The sequence below is a fragment of the Telopea speciosissima genome, chromosome 9 (genome assembly GCF_018873765.1).
Source record: "Telopea speciosissima isolate NSW1024214 ecotype Mountain lineage chromosome 9, Tspe_v1, whole genome shotgun sequence".
NCBI classification, from domain to species: domain Eukaryota; kingdom Viridiplantae; phylum Streptophyta; class Magnoliopsida; order Proteales; family Proteaceae; genus Telopea; species Telopea speciosissima.
Window position 1 is genome coordinate 46,151,760 of NC_057924.1, and position 14,566 is coordinate 46,166,325.

Below are 14,566 nucleotides of genomic sequence, written 5' to 3' on the forward strand. Positions count from 1 at the left end.
TTACTACACACCAGATCTGGAAATAGAGAAGTAGCCTTGTATAGGATCTCTTGAGTATTGGTGGAAACATCGAGTATATCTATGACCTAGTAGAAGGCGCTCATGCTCCAACGCTCAAAATCTTCTCTGGACACCGACCAATCCCCTCTGGGAACCTCTGGAGATGATATCTCCTCATCATCTCTGCTTTCATCCCCATCTGACGATATGGGTTGAATAAGGCTGGTAGGGTCATTATTATCATCGCTTCCGATGTTATTTACCCAATCCATCACTTCTACTCCTTCATCCTCCATCGTTGGACTTTGCTCAGCATACTCTATCCATCCCTCGTGGATTTCTCGGTCGTCTTCCTCATCTAAGCTATTGTCAGTATCCCCCCTATATGGACAAGAGAGACTTCTTTGGTCGGAACCTGTCCAATAGCTAGTGCTGAGACTACTTTAAGGAGCTGAGGTGTGACTCTGGTGATTTCAGTCCCTTCTTCTTCTTCAGGAACCAGGTGACATATTTCGAATGATGAGAAACCATACTTGTACAATGGTGTCATTGTCTCGAGACCCTCTAATCCATACTCCAAGAAGTCCAACTTTCGAAGCCGGTTGATGGATGCTATACCTCTGCCTTGGTCACATGGTTGCCCGCCTGTTCGAATATTCCCGTCACAGTTGGTTCGGGCACAATAAACGTAAACCTGCATCCTTTCTGCCCGTGCTTGCCGTGACTGCTCATCTCTTCCTAAATACCACGAGATGGGCTGGATCAATGTAGTAGGATCTTGGAATGGTGTCTCTTCCTGCAACATGTTTACTGACCCTGTAGATGACTCTGGGGAATAGGTCCCCTTCACCAGTGGTGAGATTTTTCATGCAGGTATCTGGTTTTCTACCTATGTGGCACCGTCTGACTTTGGATGATAGAAAGGAGAATCGGGCCGATCCACTTCCTGAGACACCTCTTACCGAATCTGTGGCTCTTTTCCCTCCTTAAGTTTCTTGGTCAACATTGCTATATTGACATGTGCCTTCATTAGCTTCCGCTTCCTGACTGGATGGATCAAAGTCGTAGGATCTGCTTGCTCGGCGTCCTCTTGAAGCATGTTTACTCCATGGTTAGGTAGAGGATTTGTGGTGACATTTGGCGGCTGCTTCTTCTGAAGTTCAATTTTGCCCTCGTCAATCAAGTCCTGGATCGCATGCTTGAGAGCTAGGCATCTATCCGTGTGATGGCCTTATTGGTCGTGGTAATGACAGTACAGATTGGGCTTATACCAGGTAGGTGGATTGTTCAAATCCACAGGCCTAGGAGGAACTGAATTGATCATTCCCTGCTTCTTGAGCTTGGTGAATAACAACGAGGGTGTCATTCCTTCAAAGTTGAAATTCCTCCTGGATGCTTCAGATTCAGTTTGGATCACAAGAGGGGTGGATGTTGCGGCTACCACCTGGACTTCTGCCACCTGGCTGCTTGTCCCTACAGTATTTCCTCCTTTGGCTCTTGGGTTTTTTCTCGTCGAATAGCTTCCTGATGCTTCTCGGGTCATACCCTGATTCTTTCTTTCTTTGAAGATCTTATCTTCAATCTTCTTCCCAATTGTCAGAAGAGCATCAAATGTCTTGATATGTTGGTAGTATATCTTCTCACGGTACTCCCCATACAGATTTTCTAACAATATCTCGACCTGCTCCTCCTCAGTAGGGCGGTTCCACATTTTTGCGGCCTTCTCCCTGAACCGCATGATGTAGTTTGAGAACTCTTCACTTGGTTCTTGCCTCAAGGTTTCCAATTCTTTTCGAGTAATATCCATCTCGGTGTTGTACGAATATTGCTTAGTGAAAGCTTTAACCACAGAGGCCCATGACTGGGTTTGAGTGTGATCAAGCTGGGTTAACCACCTCAAAGCAGATCCGGCCAAAGAATATAAGAACGCCTGTCCCATTTGGTTTTCAGAAAGTCCCCATGATCTGGCAATGGTGGCAAAAATCTTGAGATGAGCCCTAGGATCTCCCGATCCGTCGAATTTATCCAATTTCCATTTGAAATCTTTGGGGATTTTCCCCTCGGGAAAGAACACCAGGTCTTCTTCATCTTTCTCTTTGACTTTGCCCTTGACAACCACTTCCAACTCGGCTACTTTTTCTCTCATTTTCTTCTCCCGTTCAGTCTCAGGAGGGTCCATAGGGTGGCTATCTTCCCCTTCTTCTACTGGTATGATGATTGGAGCCTTGAGGGTTGCGGGGTTGGTTTTCTGGACTTCTTGCTCTGCTGGTCCAACTATAGATCCACCCTTAGATAGTTCATTGACCGATTGAACTAGTTGTGCCATGAGTTACCGCATTTTGGCCATATCTACTTGCAGCCTATCCACTCGATCTTCGACGTGACTTTCAGACAAGTGGTCCTCCGGAGGATTCATGTTACTCACAAGTGATATCTCGGAAGATGAATTAGGAGAATGAGAAGGAATCAGGGATCTTGAGGAGAATGGCGGGCTGGCTCGAGTCAACCTTCCGCCGCATCGGATCCAGATGGATAAGGACGGAATCGTGCTTCTACGAAAGAGAGAAGGATACCTAGTTTAGACCCTAAGAAAAGAATTTTATTTTATTTTTTTTGTCATTTTTTCCTTTTGAGTTTTTTATGATTTTTTGATATTTTATAACATTTATTTCATATTATTTTATTATTTTATTTGACTCAAGTAATCGGAGTGGTCATCAAAGTTTCAGCAGACTCCTTCTGAGACCAGACTTCAAATGCTGTCATTGCCCAAGCATTTTCGAACACACAAAAAAAACAAACAAAAGAAAGATCTTAGTTACCGGGTTATTGACGATTATGTCTGGAGTCAAAATGAGATGCCCTCTTTTTTTTTTTTTGAGGGACATGTAAGGTTCCATTATATGGAAGTGGACTTCCATTTTTCTTTGAGGGACCATCGTGGGACTATGGAATTCCTTATCTTTGGTGGTATCTCATATCAAAACCAGGTTAATCGTCAAATGACCTTGAACTCAGTCTTTCTTACAACTAACAAAGGTTAGTTTGTGTCGTACCCTAATCATATGTGGTCTATTTTCCTACATGATGCATGTAATAGGTAGACTTCCATAGGACAGAACAAGGCCACCCTTGACAGAACCGATATACCTATTGCTCGTGGTCGCGAATTGTAGGCACGTGGTTCTTTTGATATACCTGGAGAATAGGTCACACAAACTTAGAGTAATCGAGCTAGTGCCTTTTTTGAGTGGCAAAATACTCCACAGCACACTAGTGAATACCCTCGCCGGTGATTCTAAACTCGTACAGTAAATGTCAAGGGTTGTAGCTTCGCCGCAAATTACCCATGACTACTCATGGGGTCCAACGACTAACTACGGGGGTAAGAGGGGTTCCCATGCAATGTATGTGTGCAAGAAAGTGGTACAAGAAGCGGCTATCATCCGATCTCAAAATACTTAGTATGACGTGCCTCACCTCCCGGGGGGTAAAGGCACGACAGGGAGTACCCTCGCCGTTTGATTTCACTTCGAGCACTATGCATGATGCGGTTAGTACACACAAAGGTTAGCCAGACAAACATATTATGGTATTTATTTATTTATTTATTTGTTTTGTATATATATTTTTTTATTATATTTTTATTATTATTAGTATTATTTTTTTTTATTTTTTTTTTAAAAAAAAGTTTAGATAGAACATTCTGTCTTTTATTGATAGCACCTATTTAGAGAGTTTGACCTCGGGTGGACATTTGTCCACCACGTCCCCAGTGAAGTTGCCATTGTAAGTACCGTGGTCCCTCGGGACGAGGGTTCCTCAGCCCTTATGGTATATGGCGACATAGGGTTTTGGGAGATGTATGTGTGTGTGTATATGGATATGGATAATATTGTCAATGTATAATATTGATAAATAGGGGATTGAGATCATGCATTAAAATATGCTAATATAATGTGAAGTCGCCATCTAGGGTTAGGGCCTAAGACCCATTAAGTGTAGCCCTACCCGTGGTGAGCGGAATCGGGCTATGTGACTCCATATGGTCCGACCAAAGGTTCGGGTAAGGGGTCAGGTTACGAGTGTGGGAAGGTGTTAGGCACCCACCTCGCTCGGCCGCAGCCGGTCTCCCTGCGTTAGATGCTACATAAGGACAAATGTTCTCTCTCTTTTATTGCGGGGATGGGGGATATTATTAACTACATTCAGATGCTATGAATTGAACCAAAGCATAATAAACTACATTGCATATATGCAAAACATGGACTAAAACGATGAAATATGAAAGGACTACATTGAATCAACAAAAATGTGGTAATTATACCTGTATGGTTGTATTCCCCTGGCTCAGGGGAGATGTACGAATGGATTGACGTCGATTCTTTCTTGGCAGAGTAACGGCTCTTTCAAATGATTTGGAGAGGAGTAAACAGACAGAATAACGTCTGTAATAAAGGAGTTTTGATGGTTATCCGTGCACAGACGGGATAACAACGCTAAAGAGCAAAAGCGCTCTATACTCAGAGGGACAATCAAAGGATCTGTCCGCCACAAGAAAACTTCAAGTACTCACACGCTCATGAGAGAAGGAGGAGAAATGAGGGTGAAAAGGGAGGAAAAGATGCTAGGAATCACTTGGGGAGGGTCTCTCCACCCAATCTTCCTTGGGAAATGTGGGAGGGGACCCTTCTCTCTCCTAGCCGGATAAGTCCTCCACGGCGCCGAGGAGGTGTCCACGGCGCCGTGGGGGACTTTTCCACAGTGCCGTGGGTGACTTCAGCAGGCTGATGTCACACCCCCTCATGACGCCGTGGAAATCCGGTACACATCCCCAAGGTGCCTTGGGAAGGCGCCCACGGTGCCGTGGGAAGGTGTCCACGGCGCTGTGGGAACGCAGTGCCATTTTTCCTTGTTTTTGGGCTTAAAATGGGCCATTTTGTGTTCAACATGGCTCTTGGTCTTATGGGTCAGGTATCTTGGGTCTAAAGAGAGGGAGAGTGCGTCGTCCATCATCCATGTCCCGTTGTCATCATCGCCAATTAGGGGGTGACAAAAAATCAGCGTCTATAGACGTGCATAAGAATCTCTGTTTCTCCTTCTTTGATGAGAAGCAGGGCGGCGATTGGCACTGCGGTTGTGATAGCAGTGGTGCATATATCTCTCTCTCAGATCAAAACCAAAGAAAGAAATTTCGTTTTCCTTTTTTCTTACTCTTCCTGATGCATCATGATTTCCTCCAACTACTGTTCCTCCGTCTTTCCTTTCCACCTTTCCCGCTTTGAATCTTCCCTTCCCTTTGCCTAATCAAAAACAATTTAACGCACTAAAAACGCCAGGGATAATAATCTGGAAATTTTAAATTGCTATATGGAAAGTGAGAGAAGAGGAAGGGGGCTCAATCGAGATCAGACGAGAAGAGGAAGGGGGCTTGCCGCTGCAATTCAAGCTTGTGATCAATTGAGAGTGAGACTTGGAGAGAGAACTTGCCCCTGCAACTCGAGCTTGGTCAGAAAACTGAAGGATGTGCAATCCTATGTGAGGAAGATGGTTGCCGGAGTGAGGAAAATGGTGGTCGGATGATGCCGGGCTGCTTTATCTCCGGAGTAGGTCACAGTAGGTTGCAGTGGATTCTCCAAGGTTGTCGATGAGTGTGAAGAAGAAGAAGGGTTTGTGGGTGTTTTAGTTGAAAGGGTAGATTAGGTACTTTGCCCACTAAGAAGGGTAGAATTGTCTTTTAAAAAATATTGACATCACCACTTAACAGCTCTTGACTAACGGTAGGGGGTTTATGTGAAATTACTTTGGTAAAGCAGGGGGTGGCGTTGATATTATGATAATTAGTGGATGTACCTTAAAATATAGGCAAACGTCAAGAGGTGGCGTTGATAATTTTCCAAAAAAGAATTATCCATAAGAAAATATAAAAGGAATAGCTTGGAAGCAGGAAATGAATGTACTCAGAAAATGTTTTTTTTTAAATTATCTTATGGATTATTCTTTTAAAAATTAATGGATAGATACAAATACAAATCAAACCAATGAGACACAAAGAAACCAAACCAATAAACAAATGGTTACGGGCTGCCGATGAGAACAATGCTGGTTTGACTTGGCAAGATTCAAAGGTGAATTGGAAAAAAAAAACAAAAAAATGAAAGTTTTCCTTTGCTTACGGAGAAGGATTCACCAAGGGGTGTCAAATCCTAAATTGAACCGGTCAAACTAATCGAAATTGATCGGAAAAAACCCAAATCAAATGAATCGAATTAATTTTTTAGTGGGCCGGTTTTGGTTTGGGGTATTATAGAACCGACTAAAGTCTAGATTGATCAAAAGCCATTCTGAACTTGAAAATTGGATCAAAACCAATATAAAACCGATACTAATCCAAAACCCATAAAAACCGAATTTTTATCCTCTCAATTTGCCTACCTGTACTTGACGTCAAGTATATCTAATAGAGGGAGATAGACCCCATGTGGACCCCACCTCTGGTAAGGTGACACCCTTTTGACACACTTCATAAAAAAATTAATTTTGAGTCTATCTCTCTCCTCCCATTTCCTTTCTCTCTCATGGAATCCCACCCCATCTCCTTTGAGTTCAGTTCCTCTGCACATACCAACAGGTGAACGTATCTGTGAGAGCCAATCACATTTTAATTTTGTTTTCATAAAAACCCCTACGCTCCTTGTAAATGGTAAAAATAGAACAAATGGTTGACTCTCACATGTACGTTCACCTGTTGGTACGTGCAGATGATCCACTCTCATCTCCATTTACTCTCTCTCCCACAAAATTCCATCCCTCTATAAAATGCATATTCCATTATTTATTTTCTGTAATGCCCTTGTCAACCTAACCCACAACATGTGGAACCCACCCTCATCAATTTTTCACTCATTTTTATCCGTCAGACTAACGGAGCCTTAGGGTTTCTCCCTTTTTGTCTTTTGTTTTTGTATATCTCTCACGTTTTAAGTTCTTATTATTATTATATATATAACTACAAAAATTAATACCCAAAATGAGAAAAAATTATAAATATGTTATTATGTTGATTTATTAACAATTCTAGTAAACAAAACACTAAATCATTGATTGGCATTCATTAATGTTGATTTATTAAAAAATCTAATAAACAAAACACTAAATCAATGATTGGCATTCAAAATTTTAAAAAATAAATAAATAAATAAACAATGTGGGAGAAGCATTGGAAAACCAAAGACCTTGTGGAAAACATGGCATGGTAGCATAAAATGGAAAGGATGTTTGTTTAGACATAGAGAAGTGAATTTCCAAACAAGGGGTGTTAGTACCCAAAAACAATAATAATAAAAAGGAAAGTAGTTTTCTGTTCGGGAGTGTGGCCTACGCTAGCACTCCCATGTGTCTATCTATCTCCTCCTCAAAACAAGGGGGCAGAGATGTCTTTTCACATGGAGAGGAGAGAGATATACTCATGGGAGTGCTGACACTCCCGGACAAAGAACTTTTTCCCTAATAAAAAAGTAGGCTATTGTGTGTTGTTTAGTAGATTTTAATAATAAGAAAGATTTTGTGTTGATTTAATCCAATAAATTAATAGAACATTCAATCAATCACGCATTGGTGTTTGAAATCATTATAATTTTTTGTGTAAATTACATATTACCCTCTGGTTTTCAAACGAAACTTAGATTACCCCTGGTTTTTGAAAAAACTCAAATCACCCCCACTACAATAACAATATTAGTCTGCTGTTAGTTATTGGTGTGAAAGGACTATTTTACCCTTGTATTAAAATATTAGAATTAAATTTACAATACTATCCTTCTTTTATCTTTAACATTGGTCAAGGGCAGTTTAGGGATTTAAATTTATTTAATTGGCTGACATCATCACTTAGCAATATAAAACTAACGGTAGAGACTAATTTGTCATATTGGGGTCTAAAGCAGGGGGTGATTTGAGTTTTTTCAAAAATCAGGGAGTGATCTGAATTTCTTGTTTGAAAATCAGGGGTGACATGTAATTTACCCTAATTTTTTAAAAGAAAAAAAAAAAAGAATTATCCATAAGAAAATATAGAAGGAACAGCTTGGAAGCAGGGAATGCTTGTACTCAGAAAATGTTTTTTTTTTTAAATTATCTTATGGATTGTTCTTTTAAAAATTAATGGATAGAACTAAGAAACCAAACCAATAAACAAATGGTTACGGGCTGCCAATGAGAACAATGCTGGGTTGACTTGGCAAGATTCAAAGGTGAATTGGAAACAAAAAACAACAAAAGGAAAGTTTTCCTGTGCTTATGGAGAAGGATTCACCAAGGGGTGTCAAATCCTAAATTGAACCGGTCAAACGAATCGAAATTGATCGAAAAAAACCCAAATCAAATTAATCGAATTGATTTTTTAGTGGGCCGGTTTTGGTTTGAGGTATTATAGAACCGTCTAAAATCTAGATTGATCGAAAGCCATACCGAACTTGAAAATTGGACCAAAACCAATATAAAACCGATACTAACCCAAAACCCATAAAAAACATGTTTTTTTCTTCTCCATAGTTGTTTGTATACCACTGCAATGAACTGAAAACCGGACTGAAACCGTTATTAAACGATACCAGATCAAAAACCATAAGAAACATGTTTTTTTTCTTCCATAATTGTGTATACATATAGTCATATATTTGGTAAATTAAAACCAAACTGGACTGAGACTGATATCAAATTGATAATGGTCTCATAAGAGAAAATCAAAATAATCCGAACCGAAACCAACATAAACCGGATCTTCCCTTATCAGGCCAACTCTGGTTTCACCCCTTCTCAGCTAGAAATCAATTCAGCCTGACCGAAATTGGACCGAATCAACCGTTTGACACCCCTAGATTCCCCTACGAATCTAGGCCATTATTACTTCCCTTACTAGTTGAAGGTCCTAAATACCCATCCCCTTCATTATGACATTCATCTCATCCCACTTATTGCAATCGGTGAAGAAATTCTTCCTTCACTGTGGATTGCAAAAAACTAGGCTTTTAAGGGAAATAAATTCTCTCCAGTGTGCCAGCCCCTCTGGTGCGGATCCAATGGCTGGAGGCACCCGAGGAACTAGAGGTGCATGTCCAGGTGCCTCCAGCCGTTGGATCCGCGCTCGAGGGGCTGGCACACTAGAGAGGATAGGGGGAGGGGGTTAATTTGAATATTTTAAAAAATTAAGGGAGAAAAATAGATAAAATTTACTTTATTGGGATATTAGAAAAGAAGTGTTTCTACAATGAAAAGAAATTTAGGTGAGCTCTCTTACCCAAAAAATGTGGCATTCAACTATTGCAAAAAAAATTTGCATAAGATCCATCATTTGAAATCATGGTTAATAAACATATTAGGGTGAGAGTTCTTTGTGGGGGAGTGTGGCCCCTGTGAGAATACGGGAGCCAATGAGAGGACATGCAGAAATATCATGGAACAAGATTCCCACCTTCCATAGAGGCATAGTGATCATTTCACTTTCACTATGTCTGGATGTGGGCGATACACTCCCCCACAGAAAACTTTTTTCCACCATATTAATAAGGTTCTAAAAGTATCTAAATGAATCTCTCTTTCTTTTATTTTTTTTGTTTTGTTTTTGTTTTGGTGAATAACAATTCAAGCAAACAAGGCTAGTTAGTAAGGGTGTAAATGAATAGCCGAAATCCGTTTCCGTATCCGTTTAGCACTATCCGAATCCGTCCGAAAGCTAAACGGATGCGGATACGGATAGGTTATAGCTATTCGAAAAGCTATATTTACATATAAATGGATAAAATATCCGATCCGTATCCGTTTAACATTATCCGAACCCGTTTGATAGCTAATCGGATGTGGATGCGGATATAACACTATCCGAACCGAATCCGATTCCAATCCGTTTACAGCCCTACTAGTTAGTAAGTTGCCCTACATGAAGGAATGCATGTTTCTCCAGTGGAATGGGATCTAGAATTGTCATTTCCAATGAGTCCCACCAAATAGACTATGATTTAGCTAGGACTCGCCAAATACACATGGCCATTACAGGTATGTGGGCTAGGTAGCACTTAATTGTCTCGTCACGCCACCATTTCCGTATCATCGATTGCTAAGATTAGTATTCAAATTCAAATCATTCATACATACTACAGATTTAACAATCCAAACAAAAGTATATAAGGACAACCCAAATCCGATGATCAACTATGCAGAGAAGTTGGCATCCTTTTTCAACCAAGTTGTTCTGATTCATGCTCTGCGTGAAGGTAACTTTGTGGTGGATGCGTTGGCATCCTTTGGTGTCGACTCCCAGCTTTTTCTCTTTGGCTACACATCCCCCCCCCCCCCCCCTTACTAGCCTCCCTAGAGGTTTTATTCAATAAAATGTTCTTTTATTAAAATAAAATTAAAAAAAAAAAAAAACTATGCAAAGAAGTCACCATCTTATCTGGATCATAATAAGACAAGATGTGCCTGACCGCAGGCTGCACTGCGGCATAGAGAACATTTTCCCTTAATATAAATTCTCCCATTATCCAAAAAAATGGCATTATTGGTGGCTAAAACCTTTTTATTTAGCTTAGCTAAAACTAAGGGGTGTTATTTCATTAGAAGTTAGTGGAAGTTTCATAACACCATGGGTTATTCATGAATGAAAAAAAAAAATGTAATGTTCTAGAGCTTGAACCTCCCTCGTTCCTTACTTCCTTTCCATAAAAACATAAAGAAAAAGGTTGGACATGTCGCCAAGATGCCCAGCTAGGGGTGTCAATTGGTTCGATTTTGGGTTATCGATCTGGTTCCAACCCTAAGGGGTCAAACCAAAACCAGACCATTGAGTTAATCTATTCCAAAGTTGAGATCCAAGACCATTAACTAATGGGTGGGCCGATTTCAGTCCCTAAATGGTTCTCCCCTAATGCATGTTTACATATATTTAAGAATATTATCATAAGACATTAATTTCAATCACATGAAATATGCTTCATTTTTTTCTCTCAAATCACAGAACTAGCCTATATTATTACCTCTTGTTTTGTATTAATTAATAAGTAGGAACATCACCACCCTCATGAGTTATGATTATCTTAAGGTATGTTCTTAAGTTAGCATTCCAGTCAAATCTTTGGTAAAATAGTACATGAGACAAAATAATATAAGGGGTTTGATCTTAGCTCTCATGACCTTGAGTCTTAAGAATTATATAATAAATAGGACTAGGATATGAATTTGTTCCAGTTCCATTGATTCCTAATTGGTAGATCTGAAACCGGACTAATAAGCTATTGGGTGGGTCGATTCTAGTTTCTAGTGGGCTGGTTCCGATCCAGCTCCTGGTTCTAGTCCAAAATTGACACCCTTATGCCCAACATCCATTTGGGAAAGACCTCCTTGACCCCCTGTGTCTAACCCTGTGATCGGTGCATGTTGTTGGCTTATCGAAAGCTGGCAACATGCTGAACCCGCTCCTGAAACATAATTACAGATCAGGCGATTCATATAACCATCATTTGATCATTGAATCCGCAAGTAGCACATTCATTGGCTGAATACCGATAAGAGGCATGGGGGTTATTGGTATTAACCCATCCCCAATGCCCAATCCCCAACACCCCCTTCCCTCCCACAAAAAAAGAAAAAAAAAAAAAACAACCCAACCGTATGGGGTTATTGCCCTTATTTGTGATAGGGTTCTTATTTGTGATAGGGTTATGCTAAAAGATCTTAAATCTTTGCACATGATACACGTTTGAAATGTGCGTGAGCCCAAAATGGAGTAAGGAGGAAGGTGAGGGAAACCCAAGCAATAGCCTAACTCCTTTCTATTGCCTTCCTCAAGTCCTTATCTCAAACAAATCATTACAACTTTTAACCAAAATATGCCAATCAAATCCAAATGCTTTTTCTCTGGCCGTGATTGGTCGCAAGTCTGGAATGCTGACATGACGTGGCAACTAAAGAACCACAAATTGATACATGAGTGCTGTTGGCTTCTTTTTGGAACAAAACGTGGGGTCAGCTTTTTGTGCCTTCGTAGTGATTCCTTCCTGTTTTTTGTTTGCAAATTTCCATTATAAGCTTAAAGTTACCTTAGTACTCGGCTTCCTTCAGTTACTTCTAAACTATGAAACATTCTCCTCTTCATTTTTTCTCGGTCAGAGAGGTGTTGACTATCTTCTTGACTCTTGAGTAAAAGAAATGTCACTCTTTCATAATAAAATATTGGGAGAAAGATTGCCATCCGCTCATACAGCGCAGCATATATCTGTGCTCAGACACAGTCACGTGTGAAGTGACCAGCACTCTCTTGGAAAGGCGGAAAGTATTATTAGGGGTGCATCGATCATTTCACACGCAGTTGTGTCTAAGTGCAGGTACTCATCACACTGCGCGACTAATTGGCGTTCCTTTTCCCTAAAATATTTCAGTTTACGTACAACCATGATGAACATCAGCCATGTGGTGTCTAAACCTTTCCCTTCCCTCAAAACTCAAAAGTGGTCACCACAGGGCTTCAGAATTTAGATACTCGTGGGAGGATCTTGGGAGGATATTTTGGGTAACATACTAAAACCGTTTTGGGATTTGTAAACCCTACCATATGGCGAAGAAAAACTTTTTCTTTTATTTTTTTTTGGTAATAAAACTTTCTCTTTTATAAAAACTCCCAAAATCAGAGTTTCCCGTACACAATACTCTTTAGGTTATTTAGGTGGAAGAGTCACCTCTAATAATCATGACTATTTAGATATTAGTATCAGTTGGCACAAATGCTATGCATGTATGTAAGGCTGTCAATCCGATATGGTACCGGTATTTGATACGGTTTCGATACGATACAGAAGTCGAATACCCCATACTGTTATCGTACCGTACCAGATAAATGGTGAATTTTCCATACCGATATCGTATCAATTCAATACAGTTTCGGTACAATTTTTATGCAGTATGGTATTTGGTATGGTATTTGGTATTATACCTATATATGGTATTCAATATGTTAGTTTTTTGTATATATATATATCTTTTAATTCGATACGGTACCGGTATTCAGTAAAATAGTACAGTATCAGTATGTATCGACGATTTTAATCTCAATACCGATACCGTACCATATCGAGTATGGTACCATTTTTCTATACCGGTATCATATCGAATTGTATTGATACGATACAGTACAGTAATACGGTATGATATCGGTAGCGATATATGATTTTGGTACCGGATTGACACCCTTAGTGATGTATGGTTAGGGATGTAAACGGATCGGATTCAGCTTGGATAGTGCTATATCCACATCCGCATCCGATTAGCTTTCGGACGGATTCAAATAGTGCTAAATGGATACGGACACGGATACGGATCGTATATTTTATCCGTTTATATGTAAATATAGTTTTTTGGATAGCTATAGCCTATCCGTATTCATATCCGTTTAGCTTTCGGATGGATTCGGATAGTGCTAAACGAATACGAACGTGAATACGGAAACGGATTTTGACTGTTCATTTACATCCCTATGTATGGTTGCTTGGATACAATTCCCAACAACCTGATAGGTTGATGGATTAGAATTCAGTCCATTCTTGGGTGCCCAACAATTTTATTTTATTATTATTTTCTTTTAATCTCCGGGGAGGGGGATCATCATGCCGCTTGGCGTCTAATGGAATCCCCATGCCCAACCAATAGGAGCGTGGGAGAAAGTGGGAAACACAGTTCAATAATAGTGTTAAGAAAGAGAGAGAAAATAAAAAATATAAATAAAGCTCTGACTGAGTAAGAATTTGATCTTATAAAAACTTAGAGAATGAATCATTTCCACATACCAACATGTGAATGTACATGTGAGAGTCAATCACATTTTAATTTTGTTTCCATAAAAACCCCTCCTTCCCTTGTAAATGGAAAAAATAGGACAGGTGGTTGACTCTCACATGTACGTTCACCTGTTGGTACGTGCAGAGGAACCAAACTGAAAAACTTATAGCTGATGAGTAAAAGGTGAAGCAAATAAAGCATGTAACTAGTATTTCATCCTATAAATATAAATTCAAAAATTCTAATTCAGCCTTTGGGAAATGACTTCCCAACGGACTTTTCATTGTGGGCTTATTAATGGGTAATTGCTATGGGCTGATGTTCTTTGTGCTACAGCGCAGGCTGGCGCCCAGACACATGGGGTGGATATTTCTGCCATTCAGGGGGACGGGGTGGTTATTTCGCCCACACCCATGTGTCTAGGCGCAGCCTGCACCCACAACACAGAGAATATTTGGCCTATTGCTATTTAGGTATGAACGTATGGTAAGGTTTGGCCATAGCCTCATAGATTAATACATCATATTACATATATCTCCATGGCTAGGCTGGTAAACAGGTAATTAAGACTAGGGTGTCAATTTCGAACCGAAAATTGGTTCAGCCTTGGTTCCAAAAGTTAAAATTTTTTCTCAATTCGATTTGCTTTCAGTTCATGACTAAAAGCAATAGTGCAAACCAAACCAAACCAAATTACCCATTTTGAATCGTACCAAATAAATTCTATCGTTTTCTAATA